Source organism: Crocodylus siamensis, chromosome 3, assembly GCF_052110815.1.
Source record: "Crocodylus siamensis isolate JL-2025a chromosome 3, ASM5211081v1, whole genome shotgun sequence".
Taxonomy (NCBI): domain Eukaryota; kingdom Metazoa; phylum Chordata; order Crocodylia; family Crocodylidae; genus Crocodylus; species Crocodylus siamensis.
Window position 1 is genome coordinate 231,070,515 of NC_143397.1, and position 23,675 is coordinate 231,094,189.

At 42.7% G+C, this 23,675-nt stretch overlaps 1 long non-coding RNA gene across 2 annotated transcripts in view; it reads left to right on the forward strand.

Moving 5' to 3' along the window:
* The first annotated feature begins 9,302 nt into the window (after positions 1-9,302).
* LOC149869558 (uncharacterized) overlaps positions 9,303-23,675 on the forward strand; it is a 72,302-nt gene continuing 57,929 nt past the window's right edge. For both annotated transcript variants that reach the window (XR_016441109.1, XR_016441108.1), the window contains exon 1: positions 9,303-9,512. This is a non-coding gene — a long non-coding RNA (uncharacterized LOC149869558). The remainder of the gene's footprint in view (positions 9,513-23,675) is intronic.

Here is a 23,675-nt window from a genome sequence, read left to right on the forward strand (position 1 = left end):
GTCTTCATTGATTTGCCTTCCTAGGATTCTTCTTCTGATCATTCTATTGTTGTGGCCTTAGGAAAATGTGCTCTTGAAGTTTTGTCTACCAATTTGAGAGTCTACACCTTGTTGTTCTCCAGCACTGGTGTCCTTTGCCTAATTGCAAAAAAGTCCTTTAATATAGCCTCATTCGTGGCAATAGTCATCTGAGATTGTGCCAACTCCCTAAGTAACACAATTGTGCATGCACCTATGAAAAGTTTCACTTGCAATGAATCAACATTTTTCCAAAAAAAAAGGGTTTAGTCAGAAAATACCTAAATAAGTTTAACTGGTAGTCCTACAATCCCTTGTCCCAGTGTTATGGACAAAAGTAGAAAAACTATTTCCTTTCTTTAAAAGGGAAAGATTTCACATTACTCTAACATGCCATAAGGAAGGATGACTGTATATTTGGTCTGACAATTCCATCTAGTAGGCAGATGATACCAAATGTGGAGTTAAGGCATTATTATTTCCCTTGGAACCCATCTGAGTCAGTCTGTTATGGAGAAAATAGATAAAGAATTTTAAGAACATTTTTTCCGGTCCAAAGGATTCTTTTTTGGTGCTGTTTTAGAGCACAGTCAAGCTGAGCTAGCTGCTAAGTTAACAATAAGTTTTGCAGAAGAAAACTTTTCACCATGTCAGAGTTGCAAAGAAGTCTGTTATTAACAAAGTCTCCTATTCAGGAGAGCAATCTAGCATGATACCAAACAAGTGAGTTCAGTAAAACTTCTTTAATTAGAAATGCAGGGGACCAAAAAATAACGACTTTGAAATAAATGTACCGATGCATATATACAAATTACTGTGGGTACATACAGACAGTTCACCCATGTGTGGCCCTTACTAACTGATAAGAACAAAGTCACTAAGTAAGCAGATTTCATTGACTGTTGCATAAGAAGTTCTTAATGTAGACCAGCAGCAGTGATCTAAGAGCCCTTTTTCTTCTGCTTAGATCAATCTGAGTGCAGAAGTACCATCCCACCAACATCTCCCTGCACCCTAAATCCTTCTAACTTCCCTCACAGATCTGGCATCCCTGATCCCATGACACTGTCTCCAATCTCTCCAACCCCCTAAGTATGCATGTAGCTTTGGCTGCTGCTCCCACCTCCCACCCCTGAAAACTCCCCTGAGTCCTGGCACTTTCAGTCCTGAGCCCTGGCTGATCTACATGCTCCTGCCCCCTCAGGCACTCTCAGCATCTAGGGATTCCCATAGCAGGGCGGTCCCCAGGATTGCAGAGCTGGGTCCTTGTGCCTGGAGGCCTGGTCACCCCTCACCCTCACACTGCAAGGTGTGGGGGGGGGCACAGTGCTCCCCATCACTCCAGCCATTGTCTGCCAGGCTGTTGTTGCACAACACTCCCCACTGGAACTGCACCATGGTCCATAGCCTGGAAAAACTGCAGTTTGTTGTGATCAGTAGTTGGGCCAGGATTGGGGGTGGTTTCATTGGATTGGGGATGTCAGATCTACAGGTGGGGGTTGGTGGGAAACAGGACAGTTCTGCACTTAGATTGATCCGAGCAGCAGAAAAAGGGCTCCCTGATCATTCCTGCTGGTGTACATTAGGAGCTTCTTCCACCACATCCTGTGAAATCTGGGATGACTCCTCACTTTGTTATCAGTTCCACACATGGGTGAACTAAGTTTGTAGCTACCTGTAGGAATTTGCATACACGTAAATTAGTTTTGGTATGTTCATTACAATCCTATTTACATATTTCAAAAACTATTTTTGGTACCCTGCATTCCAAATTAACAAGGTGTTCTTGGTCCAAGGGACAAGAAAACAGATCTGAATTACAAAGCAGATGCATCTCAAATAATCTGTATGGTAAGGCATACAAAATGTACCCTCTCAGCTGGGAAGTGACAGTAGCGCTGAGGTATCCAACACTTTGAATTATCTGATATTGAATTAATGTGGTTTTACAGTACTTTATCCCGTGTTACATGCTTAATATGGTATACAGGCTAAAGTACCTTCCAAAACTGAGGTCTCATGATGGAATGAAACAATTCCATGACTAAGGTAGGTCTTTCCCCCTAATCTCAATACAGAAAAAAGAGTTAAAAAAGTGGATCAGGATGTTTTGTTCTGAACCCCATTATTTCTTAAGTTTGACATAGTACTTACACATTTTTTCTTATGGTATGATACATGAAATGGCTGTGAATAATTTTTTGTAAAGTTGAATATTCAGGCATATATTTCCTTCAGAGTAACATGCTTCCAGCTATTTGAATAATTATGATTAAGCCTAAAATATTTTCTCTAAAATGGAATTTTTTATCATTATATCTTCCTCCAAGAACCATTGAAATCAACAAACATTGTGTTTGACTGCATTATATATTGTAAAGTTGATAAATTTATGTGTTCAGCTGAAAACATGTAATTATCATTACTGTTATGAGATGCTAATTTGACATTTTTAAGTGAGAAAGACTTAATTAATTTTAATTTTGGGTGATGCCTCACATTTGTTCTTCCTGCATTATCAATGTAGAATTATAGGAGCTATACTTTTTCCTTCAGCTATTCAATACCAGAATAACAGAATTCAATAACAGAATTCAATTAACATGAATATGAGGATTTTTCCAGATGAGTGCATTTGAAGAATGGTATCCACTGAATTTCAGAGCCATTTGGACTTCCTTCTAAATAAGCTAGGCGATATTAATGGGGAGTGATTCTTCTTGGCTGAGTGGTTTCTTTAGACAACATATTGAGTGTGAGAAAATATTGTGTAGAGATTTCTCATGTATTCTTATTTAAACTCATTGCCTTTTCATTTTTTTTTCCTCAGAGATCCAGGAGAACATATTATAGATAAAAATATAGGCACAGACAACAAAAATTGAGCAAACAGTATCATTTGTGAAACTTTCGTATGTTAGGGTTGTGAATGAGGGAATTTCCTATACTACATTGACGAGCCACATCCCTTTCCTAAGGATGGAATTTATTGGTAATATAACAACTAAAAGGAAGTTTCATTTATGCTTTCTCCATAAACTTGGCTCTTCCTGTAGTTTTCCTGTAAACTCTTTCTCCAAGCTCTTTTCTGTTCATGCTCCAAGAATCCCAACCCTTTATATTACACATGGCAATAACATAACTCATCGGTCAGCACACAGAAGCAACAATGACTCAATATTCAGTATTCTGCTAGTTGGGTGGAAATTTTTGGACAGTTAATTTTTCCACTGGAAAATGCTGACTTGTCAAAACTGAAACTTTTTGCAGAACCCTTTTGGCTTTAACAGTAAGTATATTTTTCATAATCCTTGGGTGTAAACTTAATACACTTCATCTCACCAATAATCTTTAATGAGTGTGTCAGAATATCTCTGGGAACCTTGAGTTAGGGTTATGGTGTAGGCTATGCAAGATCTGGAGAAGAACTTGACACCTACAACAGGACTTGGTTGGACAGGAGCAGATATAGGGTGGGAGCAGTGGTGTAGTCAGTCATCCCTCTACAATGCAGTGCAGAAAGCTCACCAGAAGACATATTGCTGGTTCCACTTCTCAGTGACACCAGATACCTATGAAGGCCAGACAGTAGAAAAATTCAGAGCATGGGAAGAGAGGGATAACAGCAAAGCATGGCTGGGGTCCCTGCTGTGGGAAGCAGGGAACAAGTGTCACTGTCTCTGGCTGACGTAAGAGCTGAGGGAGCACCAGGGACACTACCACCCCACTCAAGCCAGAGGCTATGGGATGAGACTGTGCAGGGTACCAGTCACAGCACCCGGGCTTGGTAGATTGTGTATGAGTGTGTGGTGGCTGTCAGTCTTCCTGGATCATGGTGCTTAGAGCCACCCAGACATTCGATGCATATTTTTGGAGGAGTGGAGGCTGCTCAGACCTTCCATCCTCTCTTTAGGCCACTGAGACAAAATTCAAAGACGAGACTGAATCCAGAGGTTTGGTGCCTCCATGGCTGTAGTTGTGTAAATGTCTTGGAATCAAACCCAGGTCTCCTGCATGGTAGACAAGGGTCTACCACCAAACCACAGGGGACTCTGGATTTTATATATCTCAGTCCAAAATGATGCCACAAATCTTTAAAATCTACTGGCACCTCTCTCTCTCCTGCTTTAATCCAAAACCTGGCTCTGCCTTATATATCCATGTTTATGGTAGAAATGTTAGCTACACCATTATTAGCTATTCTGGAATCTTTTATTATTTTTCTGTTTTCTAGATGGGGCAAAAAACTTCAAAAAGTCTTGATGTTAAGTAAGAAAAATCTTGAAATCTCAAAATTTTATGGGACAGGATTTCACCCCACCCTGTCCTCCCTTAAGCTCTAGCTGTAACTGAATTGAAATGTAGGTGGAAGTACCACATTCAATCACTTACCACACTTCTCCAAAGGAAAATTCAGGAGGAGTTAAATTGGTCCTTATTACTGTCTCCTCCCTGCTGTCTTCCTACACTTTCCCATTGTACAGTACAGTATTCCCCCACTCTGCCCCTGGATATCTCTCTCTATTACTAAACTCTACATCCCATATGCTGTCTAAATGCCCCTGGTTAAATGCAGTATAATCATTGCTGTTTCATGCTAGTTAATAGGAAAACAAATTCATTTGATGATAGCTATCAATATGAAAACATGGCTAACTTAGATGACTTGTATCTGATGTAGTTAATTCACCTTCCAAAATTATATATATATATATATATATATAGTTTTGCATGAGTTTGTTTCAGTTTTGCATCAGTTTTGCCTGAGTAACCCTCTACCATGACCAACTGCATCGCATGTGCACTTGTTACTCTCGAGAAGAGGCTTGATTTTTTTTTTTCCATTGCACTCTTACCTTGGTCATTTACCCCAGAGAACAGTGGATGGTAATGATTTTCACCATTTTGCCCTCATTTTGCAGAGATGTAATTCATAAAAGCAGGACAGGAAGGGACCTTAGGAGGTTATCTAGTTCAACTGTCTGCTAAGGACAGGATCATCCACAACTAAGCCAGTTCAATTGTTTATACAAGATGAAATGCAAAGGCAAACATCTTTCCTTATTTGTTTACTATACTAAGTAATTTACTGTAAGATCTATAGTAATTTAAATGTATATTCAACAGATAACTAGCACACTTGAAAAAATAAGGATTGCAGTAAATAATGTCTCCCAGAAATTGCCATTCGTTTAGCAGGATGGTAATGGAGGAAAAGTACAGGGACAAAACTTTCTTGGGTGTCCTCTGTAAATGAGGCATGGTATCAAAATGTGCCCAGTATGTTGTTAGACAACTCAACAGTCTAACAACTGGAGGGAACTCACACACAAATGGAAAGGCTCACTTTTTGTCTTATACTTTTTGAATTATATTTTCTCTATAGAGTATTGTCCAGCTCTGATTTTGTGAGGAGTTGCTGCCAGAACTAGAAAAATGAAATGCTGAGATTTAGATGCTAAAAATGTTCGTGACTGTCTCTTGTTGTCTGGCTATTTCCATATAAACGTGTTTTTGCCTTTCTTATCCCGGTGGAATTGTATGGGTAAGGAGGCAATGAGGAGAAGCAATCAGCTAAAGAGGAAAGTGATCTTTTAAAAAATCGTGGGTCTACAAATTGAAGTAAAATCAAATATTATGCAACTTATTAATTTAGAATGTAATGAGACAAAATAATATTAAATTATTTTAAGTGACATGGTAGTTTTAAATAAGCTACTGCAATGGCTATTCCACTGTATGTTAACTTCTTTTAGGGCAGATTAATGTTAGCATGTATGTATTAAGAATGACAGTTTAACCAAACATGGCTAGATATGAAACACGGTTCTAATCACAGCTGTAGGGCAACAACAGTAAGGAGTACGTATTTTACTAAGATTTAAGGAAATCTACTTCTCTATTAATTGTAATTGATTTCACCCTAGCAATGCCTTGGTTCATTTCTCTGAGACAGTTATTCTTGACTGTAGGAAAAGTGGTTTGTTTTTTAATGGGTTCAGATTTCTGCGGAAAAAAAAAATGAAGCAAAATAAATGATAGGGTGCAGACAGAAGTGACTTTTTTTGTGTGAGCTGGCCCCTGAACTCTTTGAATAGGGAGAACACCTTTTGTGGACAGCCAATTTTCGACAGGATCCTATAGATGCCATTCCTGCTAACTGTGTTGAAGGCCTTTTGTAGATCGACAAATACTACATAGCGAGGTGCCTGTTGTCCACTTTTTTATTCTTGCAACAAACGCAGCGGAAAGGACATGTCAGCTGTAAGTGTCTAGTTCTGAACCCACACTGTCTCTCAGGGTAGACTCTCTCAGCAAGGATTTGGAGCCTTTACAGCAGGACCCTTGCAAGCACCTTGCTGACCACACTGAGCAGAGACACCCTTCAGTAGTTGTTGCAGTCTGCTCTGTCCCCTTTATTTTTGTATAGAGTAATTATCTGTGCATTTTTTATATTCTGAGGTATATGGTTTTTTTCTAATAGGCACATAGAAGTCCATGGATGTTATTCACAAGCTTTCTCCCCCCAGCCTTTAGGAGCTCCAGAGATATCTGAAAGTTGTGTGCTGCTTTCCCAGGTGCAATTTTTTAATATCTTTTTCTACATCTTTGAGAGTTGGTGTTTGGACTAGCTTCTGCATTGTTGGAAGCTGGAGAATGGCAGCTAAGGTGGTATCACAGATAATAGCGTCCTCTGAGTAGAGTCCTTTATAATGCTCAGTCCATTCTTTGTACTGTTCAGTCCCAAGCAACATGATAGGGAACTTTAAGATGATCAACCAAATCACAATCTCCTCTAGATAAAAAGCACTCAAGTTAGTTCCGTTACAAACGGCAAGGGCAGAATCTGGCTGTAAAAAGGAGAGATTCAATTATGCAAAACTGCTTGCTTAAATTGAAAACATTTCTCTTAAAGGTGCATGTTAACCATAGCTTGTACAAGAAGATCAATACATCTCATAACTGCTGACTCTCTCACTTAAAGAATATTGGTTTTAGAATCCTGTCATCACTAATGAGAAAACCAAGGAGTATGTATCTATCGATCAGTCGATCAATAGATACTCCTTGGTATCGATATAGATAGATAGATAGATATAGATCTCTATAGATAGATAAAAGGGTGAACAAATACCTCTCGAACTGTAAATCAGTCTTTGCGGAGCTGCTAACTACCTGCAACTCCTACTGGCTTTGGTATGATCTGGGGAGGCCAGAGCTTCAAAACAAACAAACAAATGCATTCAAAACACCTGTTTTAAACAATAGGTTGATTTCAGAGCCTAACTTTATGTACCTGTTTATGAAAACTTTGGTCATTGTGGGGTACTGAAAATGGTTAAGTTCATCAAGCATTATGAAGGTCTTCAAGTCATTGGGGCATTTTTACAAATGGTCCAGAAGCAGGGTGCTTTAATTGGGGCAGTTCCAAGAACCACTCTAAGCACCAACATCTCGTGTATCATTGTCCCCACACTTCAAAATGGTGGCAGGGGGCATTTTAACTAAAACTCATTGAACAAGCTTTAGTTAAAGCACTTGTACCACCAGTTTGAAGCATGAGAACACTGATATATGAGACACAGAGGCTGGTTGGAGCACACTAATTAGTGCTTTCCAGCAGACTCAATTAATCAAGTCTGCTCCAGTATGCTGTAAGCACATCAGAGGAGCCTCCTGGCACATCTCGAAGCACCCCAGCAAAGTTCATTTCCTGTATCATCCATAAAATAGAAACAGAAGATTTGCACCATATAAGTGTGTGTGTATGTCTATGTGCATGCCTGTGCGTATGTATGTCTATAGATATAAAATATTTTTATATATAGCATGCACATAGACATACACACACATATGTACGTGCCCATTGTGCTTCAAACTAAGCATAATGTTCCCCTTAATTTTTTTGTGTTACAGGGCTGTGTTTTATTTTGTTCAATAGACAGGTCCACTTCTACTGGCTACCCTCATGGCTGACACTGAAGGAAAAAAAATCTTTTGTTTTGGAGAAACGACAAACTGCTTAAACTATATGCCATCTAAACAGGAACTCTGAGGACACACGTGCACTGCCAGCTACAGTGTCATTCTGAGCTATCTAAGCACAGGTGTCTTTACACCTTGCTGCAATTTGTAACCTAGACATACCCTGATAACTCCCATTTCTCTCTTTCTGGAGTCAGGGTAAGTAAAACTTCTCCAAAAACTTTAATAATCTTTACCTGATCATGAGCTCTGCTTTGTACTGTTTTACGGTTAATAGAACTGTAAATAACGTGACCTGATGAAACATGGCACACGTTCACTGTCTTCAGAAAATGGAACAAGGTGATGTGGTAATCTGTGAAATACCCTAGTGGATAACTGATTAATCACCACTCAGAATCACTTTATACCATTTATGCTAGCTCCCCATCTTATTCTATTTCATTTTCTCATATATTATCAGGTTTTAAATTAGGATCTCTCTTTTCATGATAATATGATGTAGTCTTGCTTGATAAATCAAAATGAACTATCACAGAATCCTCTGTTCAAACACCTATATTTACTTTACAATAGTCAGTTTAGTCACATGACTAAAATGGACAATCTGATCTGTCCTCCTGCAAGACACAGGCCACAAAATTATGGCCATAATTTCTCTCTTTCATGACACTTCCAACCTTGATTTTAAAGCTTCAGGGATAGGGACAGAAATTGCATAGAAAACAAATATACATGATTGGAAACTGGTTCAAATCTGTAACACTACAGAAGTTTAGTGCACATAAACCCCTTTCGAAGTGGCAGAAACTGGTTTAAGATAAACCTGGATGGATGTAGTATCAAACTTAACTTATTTAGTTTAAATTATTTTATAGAACTTCAGTCCCAGAGCCTCTCCGTATTCAAGTTAATACAGCCTTCTAAATGTAAACTAGGCTCAGCAAATGGTTGTTCACACCCCTAGTGACTATAATCAAGTCACCTTTTTAACTTTTGCTGTTATAAATTAACCGACTGACCTGCTTCATATTCTTACTGCAGGGCTGATTTTCCAGCCTAGCTAAACTTTATTATAGCTCTTTTTTGAACCTCCTCAATTTTTTTAAACACTGTGATGGGGCACAAAGCCTACCCCATCCCAGAACTCCGGGGGAGTGAAGGAAACCAGAAAACTTACCTTAGCAACAAGTCCAAGGAGAGAAAGGGGTGGGGATACCCAGATGGAGGAGGGAGAGACCCGGATGAAAACAAACAAAGGCAGAATATGCTGAGGGAGAGAGGAGAGAGTGCTAGCTGTGAGAGAGGCAGCAGATGGCTGGAAGGATTTAAAGGTGAATGAAACCCAGAATTAGCTCTTGAAAAGAGAAGAAAGTAAACAAGAAAGAATAGGGAGCGATTACAAGAGAGAGAAAACAGAAGATGGAAAGAAGGGAATGGATGAAACGTCCTGGAGAGAGACTTACTGGGGAAGCTGAAGCGAGGTAACAAAGGAGACCTCTGAGTTGGTGAGTCTGATACCTGACGACATCGGATAATGTCTCATAAACTTAAAAAAAAATTAAAAAAAAGAGAAAGGAGTGAGAGTGTATGAATATTAACAAAGAGAAGAGAACCCCACATTTTGATATCAGTAGAAAATACAAGGTGGCATAGAATTACCATTTGCTTGATATCCATGCAGAGGAGAATGGGGCAAGCAACCAAGAATGTGAGAGCTCTCAAAGAGAGGGAACTAAAATATCTAAGAAGTAAGTTATTTAAGAGAGACATAATAACTGTGCAGAAGAGTTATTTTGCTGAACTGCAGACACGGTATCTTCTTCATCTCTCAGGACTGTGTTTATTTCTCCACCTTATTCCATCAAAGCTGTGGCAGGAGAAATAAAGGAAACTAACCAGTTCATATTAAAACAAGAGATTGTGATTTATTTTGCAGGCTTAGCTTAACTCTCACATACACCATTTTGGATATGAAGACATTTGGGACAGACACAGTATTCCAGTGATGTATCATTAAGACATCATTGTCTTTATATACCCTGGGGGACTCCACTGCCCACTTCTCCCCAGGTCGAATATGACCCATCCACCACCACCCTCTGAGTACAACCCTTCAGCCAATCTGGAATCCATCTGACTGTGTAGGCATCAATGCCACAGTCACTTAGTCTTTTAATGAGGATGGAGTGGGAGACGGTGTCAAAGGCCTTTCTGAAGTCCAGAAAGACTATGTCCACAGCGACACCTGCATCCAATGCTTTTGTAACCTGATCATAAAAGGCAGTCAGGTTGGTCTGACATGACCTGCCCCTAATGAAACCATGCTGGTTGCCCTTGAGCATCATCCCTGAAGCCAGCCAATCACAGATGTGCTCCTTGATGATCTCAAAGAGTTTCCCTAGGATTGAGGTAAGACTGATGGGCCTATAGTTGCCCAGGTCCTCCCTCCTCCCCTTTTTAAAGATGGGGACTATGTTGGCTATCTTCCAATCATCTGGCACCTGGCCCAAGCACCATAAGCACTCATAAAGCCATGCCAAGGGCCCTGAAATAACCCCTGCTAGATCCCTCAACACCCTGGGGTGGAGAGCATCTGGACCTGCTGATTTGAACACGTCCAGCTCCTCCAGAAGCTCTTTAACATGGTCATCCCTAAGCTGAGGTCTGGAGGTGTTACCCTCAAGTCTATCTTGCATCATGTTGGGGAAGTCCTGGTCCCTGCACAAGAAAACGGAGATGAAGAATTGGTTAAAGAGGTCTGCTTTCTCCTCTGGCGCAACTACCAGATTGCCCAGAGAATCTTGCAGGGAATCCCACATTTCCCAGTGCCGCCTGCATCCTCCCTATCAATTTGAAAAAGGACTTTTTATTATCTTTGAACTTGGACGTTAGTCCTAGCTCTATGTCCTCCTTAGCTTTCCTGGCAGCCCCCCCTACAGGCCCGAGCAGAGGAGGTATACTCCTCTTTGGAGATAGCACCCTCCTTCCACCAGTTGTGCGCCACCTTTTTGACAATCAGGCATTCCCAGATGCCCTTGGTGAGCCGGGGCGGGAGGGGGTTTCGGGCACTCCTGCCCCCCTTGCTTCTTGTTGGGATGGTCACCCCTTGGGCCCTGAGTATCGTCTCCTTAAGGAACAACCACTCATCTTGGGCACTGAGTTCGCCTGCTCTCAAGAACCCCAGCGCCTCTTTCACTAATCTCAACTCATTGAAGTTAGCCCTCTTGAAGTCTAGGGCTACCACCTTGCTGCAGGCCCTTGACACCCTGCGCTGGATGGTGAATTCCAGCAAGTGATGATCGCCATTGCCCAGGTGGTCAAGGACCTGGAGGCCCCTTACCAGGTTGTCACCTGTGGCCAGGACCAGGTCCAACAGGGCATTTCCTTTGGTGGGACTGTGCACCTCCTGAATTAAATGGAGGTCCTGTATCTCGGCCAGGAACCTCCTGGAATGGTCCGATCTTGCTGACTGTTCCTCCCAGCAGATGTCTGGGTAATTAAAATCACCCATGACAACTACATCCCTTGCCTTAAGTGCCTCTGCAAGCTGGCCTGAAAATTCCCAGTCCAGCTCTTCCCCTTGGTTGGGGGGTCTGTAGTAGACCCCCACCATTAGATCCCTCTCCCCGCTCTGGATCTTGACCCAGAGCACTTCAGCTTGCCCCTACTCTGACCCCATTTTGCTGGCAGAGGATGTGTATTGCTCTTTGACATAGACCGCCACACCCCCACCTTTCGTTCCTTCTCTATCCCGCCTGTAAAGCCTATAACCCCTAATGCTAACTGCCCAGTCATGGGATGAATCCCATAACTTTTCTGTAAGCCCTATTATGTCTGGGTCTGAACTGGCTATTCTGAGGGTGAGATCCTCCTGTTTATTCCCTACACTATGATCATTGGTATATAGGCATTTAAGGCCTTGCCTAGCTGCGTGTGCCATCCCCTGATTTGGGGACTGTCTGGACCCCTGTTTCTTACCTGGGCACTCCTTGCATTTGTCACCTGTTTTGCTTGGGTGATGTCTCCTCGTCTTGCTGTGGCCCCCTCCCCCCACGAGGGCAGTTTAAAGACCGCCAACCTGGAAGAGAACACGCAACACGCTTGCCTTTAGGAGAAAGGTGAAGCCCATCCTACCCCAGCAAGTCCCCTACCCAAAAGCATGGATTATTATCTAGAAACCAAATGCCTGCCTGGTGGCACCAACTGCGTAAGCACTGGTTGACCTCCCCAATGCAGGCCCTGTGCCAGCGTTCCTGCCTACCCACCGGAAGAAGAGAGGAGAATACCACCTGTGCCCCTGTCTCCTTAAGCTTGTACCCCAGAGCCTTGAAATCCTTCATAATGTGGTCAGGGTTGCCCCTGGCCGTGTCATTCATCCCCACGTGGATGACAGCCATGCTCAACACAGCAATGCAGAAAGGAAAAAGGAGAAAGTGATGACATCTGGGGTAGTCTCATGAAGCTCATGATTTACACAGCTAAAAAAATGGGGTGTGAAGTATTGATATGAGATATACTGGCTGCAACAGTAGAGAGACAATCCCTCTCTAGCCCCTCACATGTTAACATTCCCTCACAGTAGGGCAAGTCTGCATAGGGCATCTTTTAGCCTGCTTCATTTTCGCAGTGGAAAGCAATCAGAGTTGTAGTTGAAGATCTGGTTCTCTGTCTGCCATAAAACAAAAATGTCTTTTTCTCAGTACTAAACAATTTACAGTTTTCATAATAAATTCCCTCCTCCCCATTTGTCCCACCCTGCTCTGTTTCCCTCTTCCTATACAATCCCTTCAAAACCTCAAGTGCCAGCATTTTCCTTATGTCTATGTGTGTGTGTGCGTGTGTGCATGTGCACATGCGTGCACATATACTACAGCTATATATACATGCAAGTAGACATAAGCACAATCAACATAAGTTTATTCATATACAGTGCATGCATTTCTTTTCTGGAGTCAATTTCTTGAAGGGCAGGAATAAAAATGATACAAAAATAGTCTGCATCACAACTGGAAAGTTTGGTTTTGTGAAGACACTGAAGGTTGCTGTACTTGTACCTGTCTGGTCACTGCCAGACATATCTGCCATCCAACTGCATAAGTTATCAGAGATTCTGATTGAGACTCAGTTTAGAAAAGTAAGGGTTTAAAATTTTATGTAGACAAGTCGTTATGTGGCTGAGGAGGGAATGAAAACTAAAGGTAGTGGTTAATTAGGGGAGTGACATCTGTTTCACCACTAGCTTCTTGGCATATCCATTGTAATGACCCACATGTCCATTGCAACATGCAAAGTAGTATTCCACACTCCTTAATTTCCATAAGTGGTATAAAATTAAATATATCAGATTTAATATAGCTGACTAAAGATCTTGATAACATTCATCAACTGCAGATACAGTAGACTTATTTTAAGTGTATTTTAACTAACTTAACTAAGGTTTATAGCCAGTTGGCTATATCAGAATACTGTGTGACAAAAAGTGCTGCAAAAAAAAGGAGAAAAGAAATAACAAAAGATATAGCACCAGTTAAATTTGCCTACAGTGCTACAGCTTGCCCATATTTTATACTTGCACTGTATATAGACACTTACTCTTGAATCATTTGCTAAGATTTCTATCTTAAGTGTAGATGTATGGTATACCTGGCTACCTAAGTCTGTGTTGATGGTACGTATCTATAATTTCTGACTGTCTCTTCCTTTTAAAAAAATATTTTGATCCCAACTCAATACAATGCCTTTCTCTCTTTCTTTCTTCTGTGTATGAGTACCTGAAGAATAACTTCCAGCTGCATACTCTCTGGATTCTTATTATGAAAGAGTCTGTTTAATCTAATTTCTCCTTATTTGTATCACTTTCTCTTTCCATGAGAATTTTGTTCCTTCTTAAAAGAAGTTATGCTATAAAAGCACAAGTAAAGTTCTCTTCTCATCTTGGTAGGTCCCTGAAAGATGATAGCAATTGGGTAATCTAATGATAAATGAAGTAAGACAGCCAAGCACACAATTTCTTTTTAATTGCTATAATAGGATACAGCTTTTGGTTTCTTGACACTAGAATGTGTCAGTGCTCAAAATCTCAAATGAAATGCTGACTTCTGAGAGCATGAGAAACTTCTAGCTGGGGAGTAATGGGATGAAAATGTGTGGGAAAGTCTTAACTAGCTCAATTAGCTAAGGAGACTGTCAGCTTTCTTAATTACACAAAATTTCAGGCATGAATCCACTTTAACAACTGGAGGATGAAGCACTGTTAGCTGACATTGCATCTCCCTAAGAACATATTGAAATAGGGCTTGTGCTTTTTGGTCAACTGAGGTAGAACTCAAGTAAAAATACTTAGCAGCCTATACATGTACCTGTTCATAAAACAAGGCTAAAGTATGGATCTGGGCAAATTATATGTTTTTCAGTTTACTGGCAGTCTCAAGACAATTAATAAAAAATTACTTTGAGAAGAAACCACACAACATTTTTTTCATCAGTTTTTCAATAAATTGAATCCCTCCTCTCTTGCCCCTCCAAAAAATGTGTATGTGTTAAGGGGGGAGGGGGGAAACTAAACTTTTTAGTTCAGTCTTAAGCAACAAAACAAAATATTTAGATTTTGAACAATTTAAAATATTTTAAGTGTTTGAGTAAAATGAAGGTGTATTTCTGAATACTCTACTTCAAATAAAAAATATTTTTACTGGGGCTATCAATCCCTTCTATATGTATTTTGGTAACTCAAAATATTGAAATAATATAGTAAGAGAGGATCCTGGGTGTGCTGGTCAATTATATGATGACCATGAACAGCTAGTCTGATTCAGCTTGGAGAAAAATAATGAAATCCTTGAGCGCGTCCACACATGCAAGCATGTGCACTTGCAGCAGCTTATATAGAAGTAGTGCAAATTTGAGCCAGTGCTTTTTGCCTCAGCACACATGCTCGTACATTCACTTTGGTGTGGAGCAAATTGTTCCACTTGAGGCAAAATAACCCTGCCTGGTTCCTCCTGGATCTGCAGCCAGGGGGAGCTAGAGCCTGGGGTCAGCACCTGTGCTGTCCCAGCAGTACAAAAAGCTGCCCTGTCCTGGGCTCACCCATATAAAAAGCTGCCCTTTTATATAGCTACTCACTAGTAGCTACTCACTCTCCAGAGCTTCCAGGGCTCAGCCACTTGGTACCTGGGGACACTACCCCTTGTGCCAGCTGGACTGCTGCAGCAGCATCCAAAATCCATTTTTTTTAAAATACCCCCAAATCCATGTTTTTCCACAATTAACACAAAAGACCACTCTATACACAAACACACCCCCCTAGAGAGAGAGAGAGACATACAGGAATCATTTGGGCAATGCCTTATTGATATATTTACAATGTCAAAGCAATGTCGAAGCCTACCAGTGTCCCTATCATCATGATAAAATAAATTCTAAATACCTGTATGTGTTGATGTGTACTTTTGGTTTTCTTCCCACATGATGGGTGTGTGACAGGGGGATGTGGTGTTTGCAGGAAAGGGTGTGGGGGAAGGTGTGTGTGGAGGGATGTGGGATGGTGTTTGGGTAGGTGTGGGGTGATTGCTGGTTGGACTGTGGGTGAAGGGGACCTTGGGGGGGCTTCTCAGGAGGATTGGGTCCCCTGGCCACCACAGGGTGCAGCGCCCCCCACAGAAAATGGAATGCCTCCCCCACCCACAGACCCAGCTCCTCCCTGGAGGGCTTTTTCCCCCATAGACCCCCAGCCTCCCTGCCCAGGGTCCCAGGCACTGTGGAGGGCTACAGCCCCCTGCCCAGGGTCCTAGCTCTCCCTGGAGGGCCCCAGGCCCCCCACCAAGAGTCCTAGGCACCCTGGAGGGCCACAGCCTTGGGCCCATAACTTACCTTTAGCAATAGCAGCAGGAGTGGGCTACTCTGAGCCATGGCAGTGAGACCCGGTACAGGATGCAGGAACCATGTGCTGGGCCCAGCCTTGGGGACCATTTGCAGCCTGGCTGGGCCAGGCCCTTGCTGGCAGGACCTGACATGGCACATGGTGACCAAATTCCAGGCCCAGCCAGGTCCTGGGCCTTTTTTACTGCTGGGCCCAGCCTGACCCTTGGTGACAGGACCTGCTGCCCTCAGGGCCCCTCTGCCACCTGGCTGGGCTGGGCCCTTAGTGGCAGGACCTGGTGCAGCACACAGGGACTGCGTGCCAGGCCCAGTTGGATCCTGCCGGCCCTGGGGTCCCTCTGCCAGCTGACTGGGCTGGGTCCTTAGTGACAGGACCTGGCACAGCATGGGGTCCCTGTCTGCCTTGCCCAGACAGGCCGTGCCCTGCCCTGCTTTTTTGCAAGGGGCATGTCCGCGGTCATCTGGAAATGCCCCTTGAGTGTGTTGTATGGGATATATTAAATAAAGAAGACAAAAAGGTACTAGTACTTTTGTACAAGGCTTTAAGTCCATATTTATAATACAGCATATAGTTCTGGTAACCCGTGTTCAGAAAATTGAACTTAAGCTATAATAGATTTGAAGACAGGCCACAAAGAAGATTGAGAGTGAAGACCTTATTTCTATGAAAGAAGATTAAAAGAGCTTAGTTTATTTAGCTAAACAAACAAAGACTGAAAAGACATATGATTATTTTTTATAACTGTGTCCATGTGGAGAATATTAGGGAGGGAGAAAAACTTCCTAGGCTGAAAAACACACCAGCATAAAATCATAAGGCTATAAGCTGGCTATAAATGCATGTGGACTGGAATTTAGAAGAGTACATATTTCCTAAAAAGTAAAGTTTTGGAAGAACTTTCTGATTTCACATAATGAAGCAAAGAGACTGAATTACTTCAAGATTGACTTTAATAAGTTTACAAAAAAGGATGCCATAATTTAATAGGAAATTATTTTCAACAGCCAGCATGTATGTGCCTGCCTGGCCTTGAACATATGGTCACGTGTGGCCTTGGTCTGGGCAGCCAATAGCAGATGTCCTATGGTTTCCTGTAGGCTGGTGGACAGTCCTTTATCACCTGGGTGGCCTCCCCCCAATCTCGCCTGCCACAACTTTGAGTGTTATACCAGTGTGGGAGCCAAACACCCAGGGCTCTGCTGCAGCGGGAAGTCCACCCGGCAGCATCTGTGGGGCTCCACTGCCCCTGCATCCCAACCTCACCCCAATCTCCGGTGGGTCACCAGGTCTTCTGGGCCATACCCCCGATGATGTTGAATCCCTGTAACTTGGTGGCCTTCATAGCCCTTTTATGTTCTAGGCCCTGCTTCCCAAAATAACTAACTCAGACTGTAGTAGGGCTTCAGAAAATCACTCCTTCTTGTCTCAACGCAGTCCCAGCCTGGGACTTTTAATTTAACTGGTGCTCAAATAAAAGATGAAGGACAACGGAAAATATGATACTGGGCTACCTTGCCTGTATTGCCTCGCTCTACCTCTCAGCCCCTCCAAAAGGGGGAAAACTAAAAAGGAAAAATCAACACAAATTAAGCCAGGAAGGACCCATCTGATCCCTTCCCCTGTCCTTCTGTTAGGGTATCAGAGCAACCTTTGCTCTCTATGATTGCAGGGTTTGACCAGTCATATGGTCAGCGTAGAACTTTGCCCTGGGTCATTTCACCCCTCATTCTGCCATGTGTGGTACATGTCACTGCTATCCTTATCCACTGTTGGAAATGTCCAGCTTCCGGTGTCCTGCAGTATTTTCCCCATGTACCCAGCTACTTCTTATGTTATAAGCTGGCAGCCAGCCTTTCGTCGTTTTGCTCCGCAGCTCCCCTTGCTGCTCCCTTCTGTCTCCACCCAGAGGGGGAGCCTCCTTCACCTCCTGTGTTCTCGCGATGCTCCCACCCCTATTGGTGTAGAGAGCCCCTTCTGGCTCTCTCATCTTTGAGCTATTTTTGTATTTTTCCCTTTTTTTGTTTATGCTCCTCACCCCAGGAGGTTCCCGGTAATGTTTGGGGTTCTTTCCCATGCTCTCCCCTGGGAGAATGTAGTGCAATGATATAGTACAATCTCTATATTGAGTTACAAAGGTAATTCTCTTGCCATGTGGTAGGTGTCTGGTAGGGCGGTGGCCAAATCTCCAAATCTGAATCGAATCAGGGGACATGTTAATGTCTCCAAATCGAATTGGAACTCTCTGATCCACTTCCAGGTCTGTCAGGGAGTGCATTTTCTTCATTTTGGTCCACTCCCGGGTCCACTGGGGAGCATGCTGGGGGGGGAGCCATACCCCCCGGCTCATCAACTGGTGCCTCCTGAGTCTGGGGCGGGGGGCACCTGAGGTCCTCTGTGGCTGATCACTAAACCAGGGTGGTGTGGGGGGGGAACAGAGCCTGCTCCCCAGCAGACCTGGAAGTGAACCAGAAGTACTTCCAGTCCATTTCCAGGTTTGCTGCAGAGCACATGGAGGCTCTCCCCCTACCACGCCTGCGCTCCTGTGAAACACTGCATGTGCCCCATCATGCATCCACAAGCCACACTGGTACCTCAACATATGTAGCAAAATTTTTAAAGCCATGTTGCTGGTTGCTACTAGATGCCAAGAAAGATATCGCCTCATAAATACTATTAGATTTTGCTTTGTTTTTTATTTTGTTCACCCCTGTATCCCCCTGCCTTTTTCTAAAGAATTGGGACATTGGCACAACTACAGCTCAGTGTGTTGACTGGGTACACTGATGCTTCTGTTGATGCATAAAAAGCCCAGAGATTCCTATCAATGGGGTCTTTTCCTTCCAATGAGGATTGTAGTGATGGTCAAGTCTGAGATTAGAAAGGAATTTTCCTCCTAGGATAGATTGGAAGTCTGTGGAATATTTTCTGGTCATTGCAGTGATAGCGTATTGGCTGTCCACTCATATCTTTCGCTTTTGTGGATGTTCCTGTCATTTTTGGCTTTGTATCTTGTAGCTGTGTGGGAGGGTGTGAAGGGACAACTTGGGGAACCTTTGGACAAACCATTGCCTACAAAGGCAGGGGTCTGCACTCAATGGCCCTGGAATCCACTTTCTATGACACGGTCAGAACTTGGGTAAGTTAAAAATGCAGCTGTAAAAGTGAATAGAACAGTAGTACATGATCACAGTTGCTTTGTGATTTTTTTGCTTACATATGTAAATTATAATTTTGTGTCCTCTGTTCTACGTTTTTAGTAAATTTATTCAGAAAGTGACAAGAGGTACTTCATTCCTGATCTACACCTCAATCTTTTGCTAACCTGCTCACTGATTTCAAGAATAAAATGAATTATCTCTTACTCAGTTTTAGATATTAATCTCCAATTTTTTATTTTGATATCTGTATAGTCAGAAGAAGGATTATAGTCAAAATACATATGTTACAGCCCTTTAAATTTATATACAAGAAACTAGACCACCAGAGTTTTTGCAAAATGATTCCCAATCAATAACACTGTTACAGGTATCTTAAAATCCTAAAGGATGATTAGTTCTATTCTGTATACTATTTCACATCAGCTTCATCCTCTTCATGTATGAGCACCATCCAGTAGGATATTAAATGGTATGAATAGTATCCATCATGTGCAATTTATGTTCTCTTTTTGGATGCCTAGGATTGTTGTATTTGGAGTATTCATGTAAGAATGGTGTTCCCTTTTTATTTCACTTTGTTATACACACACACACGAGAGGTAAAATGGTGTACCCCTTCCCACAAGAGAAGCAAAAGGCTGTAATAGGAGTGTTTGCAATAAGTATATATGTTTGCACAAAATTAGCAGTAAAAACAGAAATGTATTTATATCCTTAACTATATTACTAATATTTAAATATGAATTGATCATTGATTTATAAACAGATACTTATGGGTATCTATTACTGTATTAGCAGGTCCATTGTATTTTCATAGATTCACAGAATGTAAGGCCAGAAGGGACTTTGGAAGAAAATTGGGTACAGCCCCCTGCACTGAGCAGGTAAGATAACCAGGGGCCAGCTAATTCCAACAAGGTGACTGTCCAGTCTCCTCTTGAAGATTTCCAGGGTAGGTGATTGCACAACCTCTGGAGGGAGCTTATTCCACAGTCTGGGCACCCTGACTGTGAAGAAACTTTTCCTAATGTTGAGCCTGAATCAATCTTCCAGGAGTTTGTGGCCATTACTCCTGGTTTTCCCCTCGGGAACCCTGGTGAACAGTTGCTCACCAAGCCCCTGGTTCACTCCCCCAGTGTAGTGGTAAGCTGCTACCAGGCCCCCTCTGAGCCTTCTTTTCCTCAGAAAAGTCTGAGAACCCTCAGTCTTTCCTCAGATGGCTTGCCTTTTAAGACTCTGATCATATGGGAGGCTCTACTTTGGACTCTAAAGCTTGTCCATGTCCTGGTTAAAGTGTGGTGCCCAGAACTGGATGCAGTACTCCAGCTGCAGTCTCACCAGTGCTGAGCAGAGTGAAAGAATCACCTCCATGGTTTTGCTGGAGATGCATCGGTTGATATATGCAACAGTCTTATTTGCCCGGCTGGCTACAGCATCACACTGCCAGCTCATATTCATACTGTGGTCTATTATTACCCCCAGGCCCCTTTCATTTGTGGTGCTAGTCAGTTTGCTGCCATCAAGCCAGTAGGTGTGTTGGGGTTTCTCGTCCCAAGGTGGAGCACTTTACATTTCTCAAGGTTGAACTTCATCAGGTTCTGAACTGCCCAACTTGCTAGCCTGTCTAGGTCCACCTGTAACTGTAGCCTATCTTCAAGCATGACCACACTTCCCCATAACTTAGCTCTCTGAAAGCTTCTACTCTGAAAAAAAGCTTTCTACTCTAAGTCCTTGGTAATAGCAGCTGAACGAATAAACAGAGTGCCTTGACAACTCTAGTAGGAACAGCATAAAAAAGCTTAAATTAATTTGTCAATAGCTCTAATTTCACTTTTGTTCATTTTGTTCTGATGAGACAGCCCCACTGAAAATAAATGGTATTCCATGATTCAGTGATTAACTTAAATGCATGGGAATTTAAGGGTATGGCCTGAAATGTCAGCATGGAACAAACCCATTCAAAATGATGATTACTGGGTTATAAGAAGCACTACCAGATGCATAAATATTTAACTTTACTTGGTCAAACAAATACATTTGTCAAATACATTTCAAAGCCTAGATGGGGTGTAAAATTGTATTTCATGCTCCCATTCTATTTTAAACTGGTTTTCAATAACTATTAGTGAAGATAAAATTATGCTATGACTGCATAAAAGAAATACCATGAGCATTATTATCTTTATACATATACCTAGAGGCATGGGAGGCATATCTGACAAAGTAGGTTCCTGCTCATTAAAGCTCATGTCTCTCTGATGCAGTAAGGGGCCACTCTGCTCTACCTTCTGCCCAAAAGAAGCAAGGAATATAGTTTTTGAAAGCATTCAGAAATAGCTTAATTTTGTTTCATTTCAAATAAATGACAGTGTTACTCTTGGCTTCAACAAGTTAGTCCAATGCTGAACTGTATGAAAATCCCACCCATAAACTTCTTGTATTTTCTTTTTTGCATACATTTTCTAAAAAAAAAAATTATCTCTTGCCTTTGACAGCTTCATTGTGGAAGGAAAAATACTCTTACATAAAACAGTTGCATTTGATCTGGCTTGGTTTTTTTAAAAATAATATGAAAAGATTTTATGGAGCTGTAAAGTATAAATAGATACAAATGTAAAAGTGATTCTTGTTTATAGGGATCTATAAAAATCTTGGATACTAGAAAAAAAAGTATATTTTTAGATTTCTTCAAATATTTACCTGTAATTTCCTTAAAGAAGAACCCACCTGAACCATAACAGTATACTATTAAAGCATTGGGCTATATGGAAGTGTCCACATGGAGATATTGCCTCAGAAAGGAATTGGTCTCTTGTGAACCACAAAATGTACAGGAGAGTAGCAAAAATTGCAACATCATTTTGGAAAGGTGTATTCTGCATCTGCTACTTTCCCCAGTACATTTACTTCTGGGCAAATCTTTACTCTATAAATCCCTAAGGGAAAATCTAACTGGCCATTCCACCGGGAACAAAATTCCATATATACTCTCCTCTGTATACTCCTCTTGGATCCATCCTAAACTATGCACATTGACCTAACTCTAAATCCATGTATTTGACTTCAAACTTACCTTTTTATCAATTCTTCATCGTCAGCTGTTCAAAATCATCCACCAAATAATAAGGGCCTTGCAACACAGCATTTTAGGTGGCTCCTGGAGCACTTAACCCCTGGGTTGCTGCACATAAACATCTTTAAGTGGCTTAAAGCACTCATTATGCTGCTTAAAGTTATGATACTCCAAGGCAGGATTATCTCTGTTCCATATAACCTTGTTCCTGTTCCATTAAGGTGTAGCCACTCCCCACAGCTGTGCTGCTGAAGTTGAAGTCTTCCATTATCCCAGGATGCAATGGACCCTCCCTATCATGGTGTTTTTTCACACAGCTGAAGATGATGACAGCTTGAGGCAGGCCAGGGTTGGTGGGGAGTGAGATGAGGCATGGAAAGTTGAAGCTGGTGTGCCAGATGCTGCTGTGAGGTGGACAGAGTGTGGCCCAGCACAAGTGGAAGAGGAAACCTACATGAGGTGGCACCAAAGATGTGGAGGGCATTGCTCAGGGGGCTTTGGTGCTGGCTTTGCTGCACTGACAACTCCCTTGCAGGCCAACCTTGGAGCATTGCACCATGGCACCTTGTTGGTTTCCTCCCATAGCAGTATGCTATAGCTGATGGGAGAATTTAGCAGCCCTGGCAGCAGTGGCAGTGGTGGAGGGCTGGGGAGTAGAAAGAGGAGGGGAAGGTGCTGCCTCATCATAGCAAACCACCAGCATGTTGCCTACTTCTGTTCCAGGCCCCAGGGAAGGCAGGTGACATTTCTGGGAGGAAACCAGTGGGTGGCATAATGTAATGCTCCTGGGCTGGGCAGCAGTGGAGCTGTCAGCATCCCTCTGGGCAAAACAACAGAGCCAGTACCATGCCATGAATCATAGGAGCATTTAGCAGTCCTGGCAGTGGAAGCAGGAGGGTGAGGAGGGAGGAGGCAGAGAGGAAGTTGCTGTCTCATCATGGTGCACCACCATCATGCTGCCCATGCCAAGCTCTGGGGGAGGCAAGTGACATTGACAGCTGCATGCCCACCCCCCCCCCAATCCAGTCACTCTCTTATCTATGCCTGTAGAGCAGGGATGTGTCACAGGAGCACCAAGGTGTCCTGTGCCATGTAAGTAAAAGGAACCGAGCTGCCAATCAACAGGGCAGTGCAGCTGTGGGTTGCTATGGCAACCAGTCGGTCAGGTGGCCAGAAGGGGGCAGGGCTGGGCCTTTATAAACAGCCCAGGCCAGAGCCTGACTAGCAGTTCCCTTCTGGCAGCTGCAGAAGCAGGAGTTGAGTGGCCAGAGGTGGTGACTGCAGCCTTACCTTGCTGACCAGCCGCAATGATGCTAGGGAGGAGAGATCCCTGAAAGGAGGTATGGTGGAAGCCCTGCTGGGGGCTGGGAGCGTGCATTACGAGCGGGAAGGCTCTTTGTGGGTTTTTTGTTACAGCCGTTTGGGCTTGGCTTGTGTCATAGTTACACCAGAGGACTGGGTGAGGCTGTAGGGGTGTGAGGAGGCCTCATGGGAGCTCCCCAGCAGCTTGGGGGTTCCCGGTGCCCATCAGGGGCACAGTGCCAGTGGGGCACAA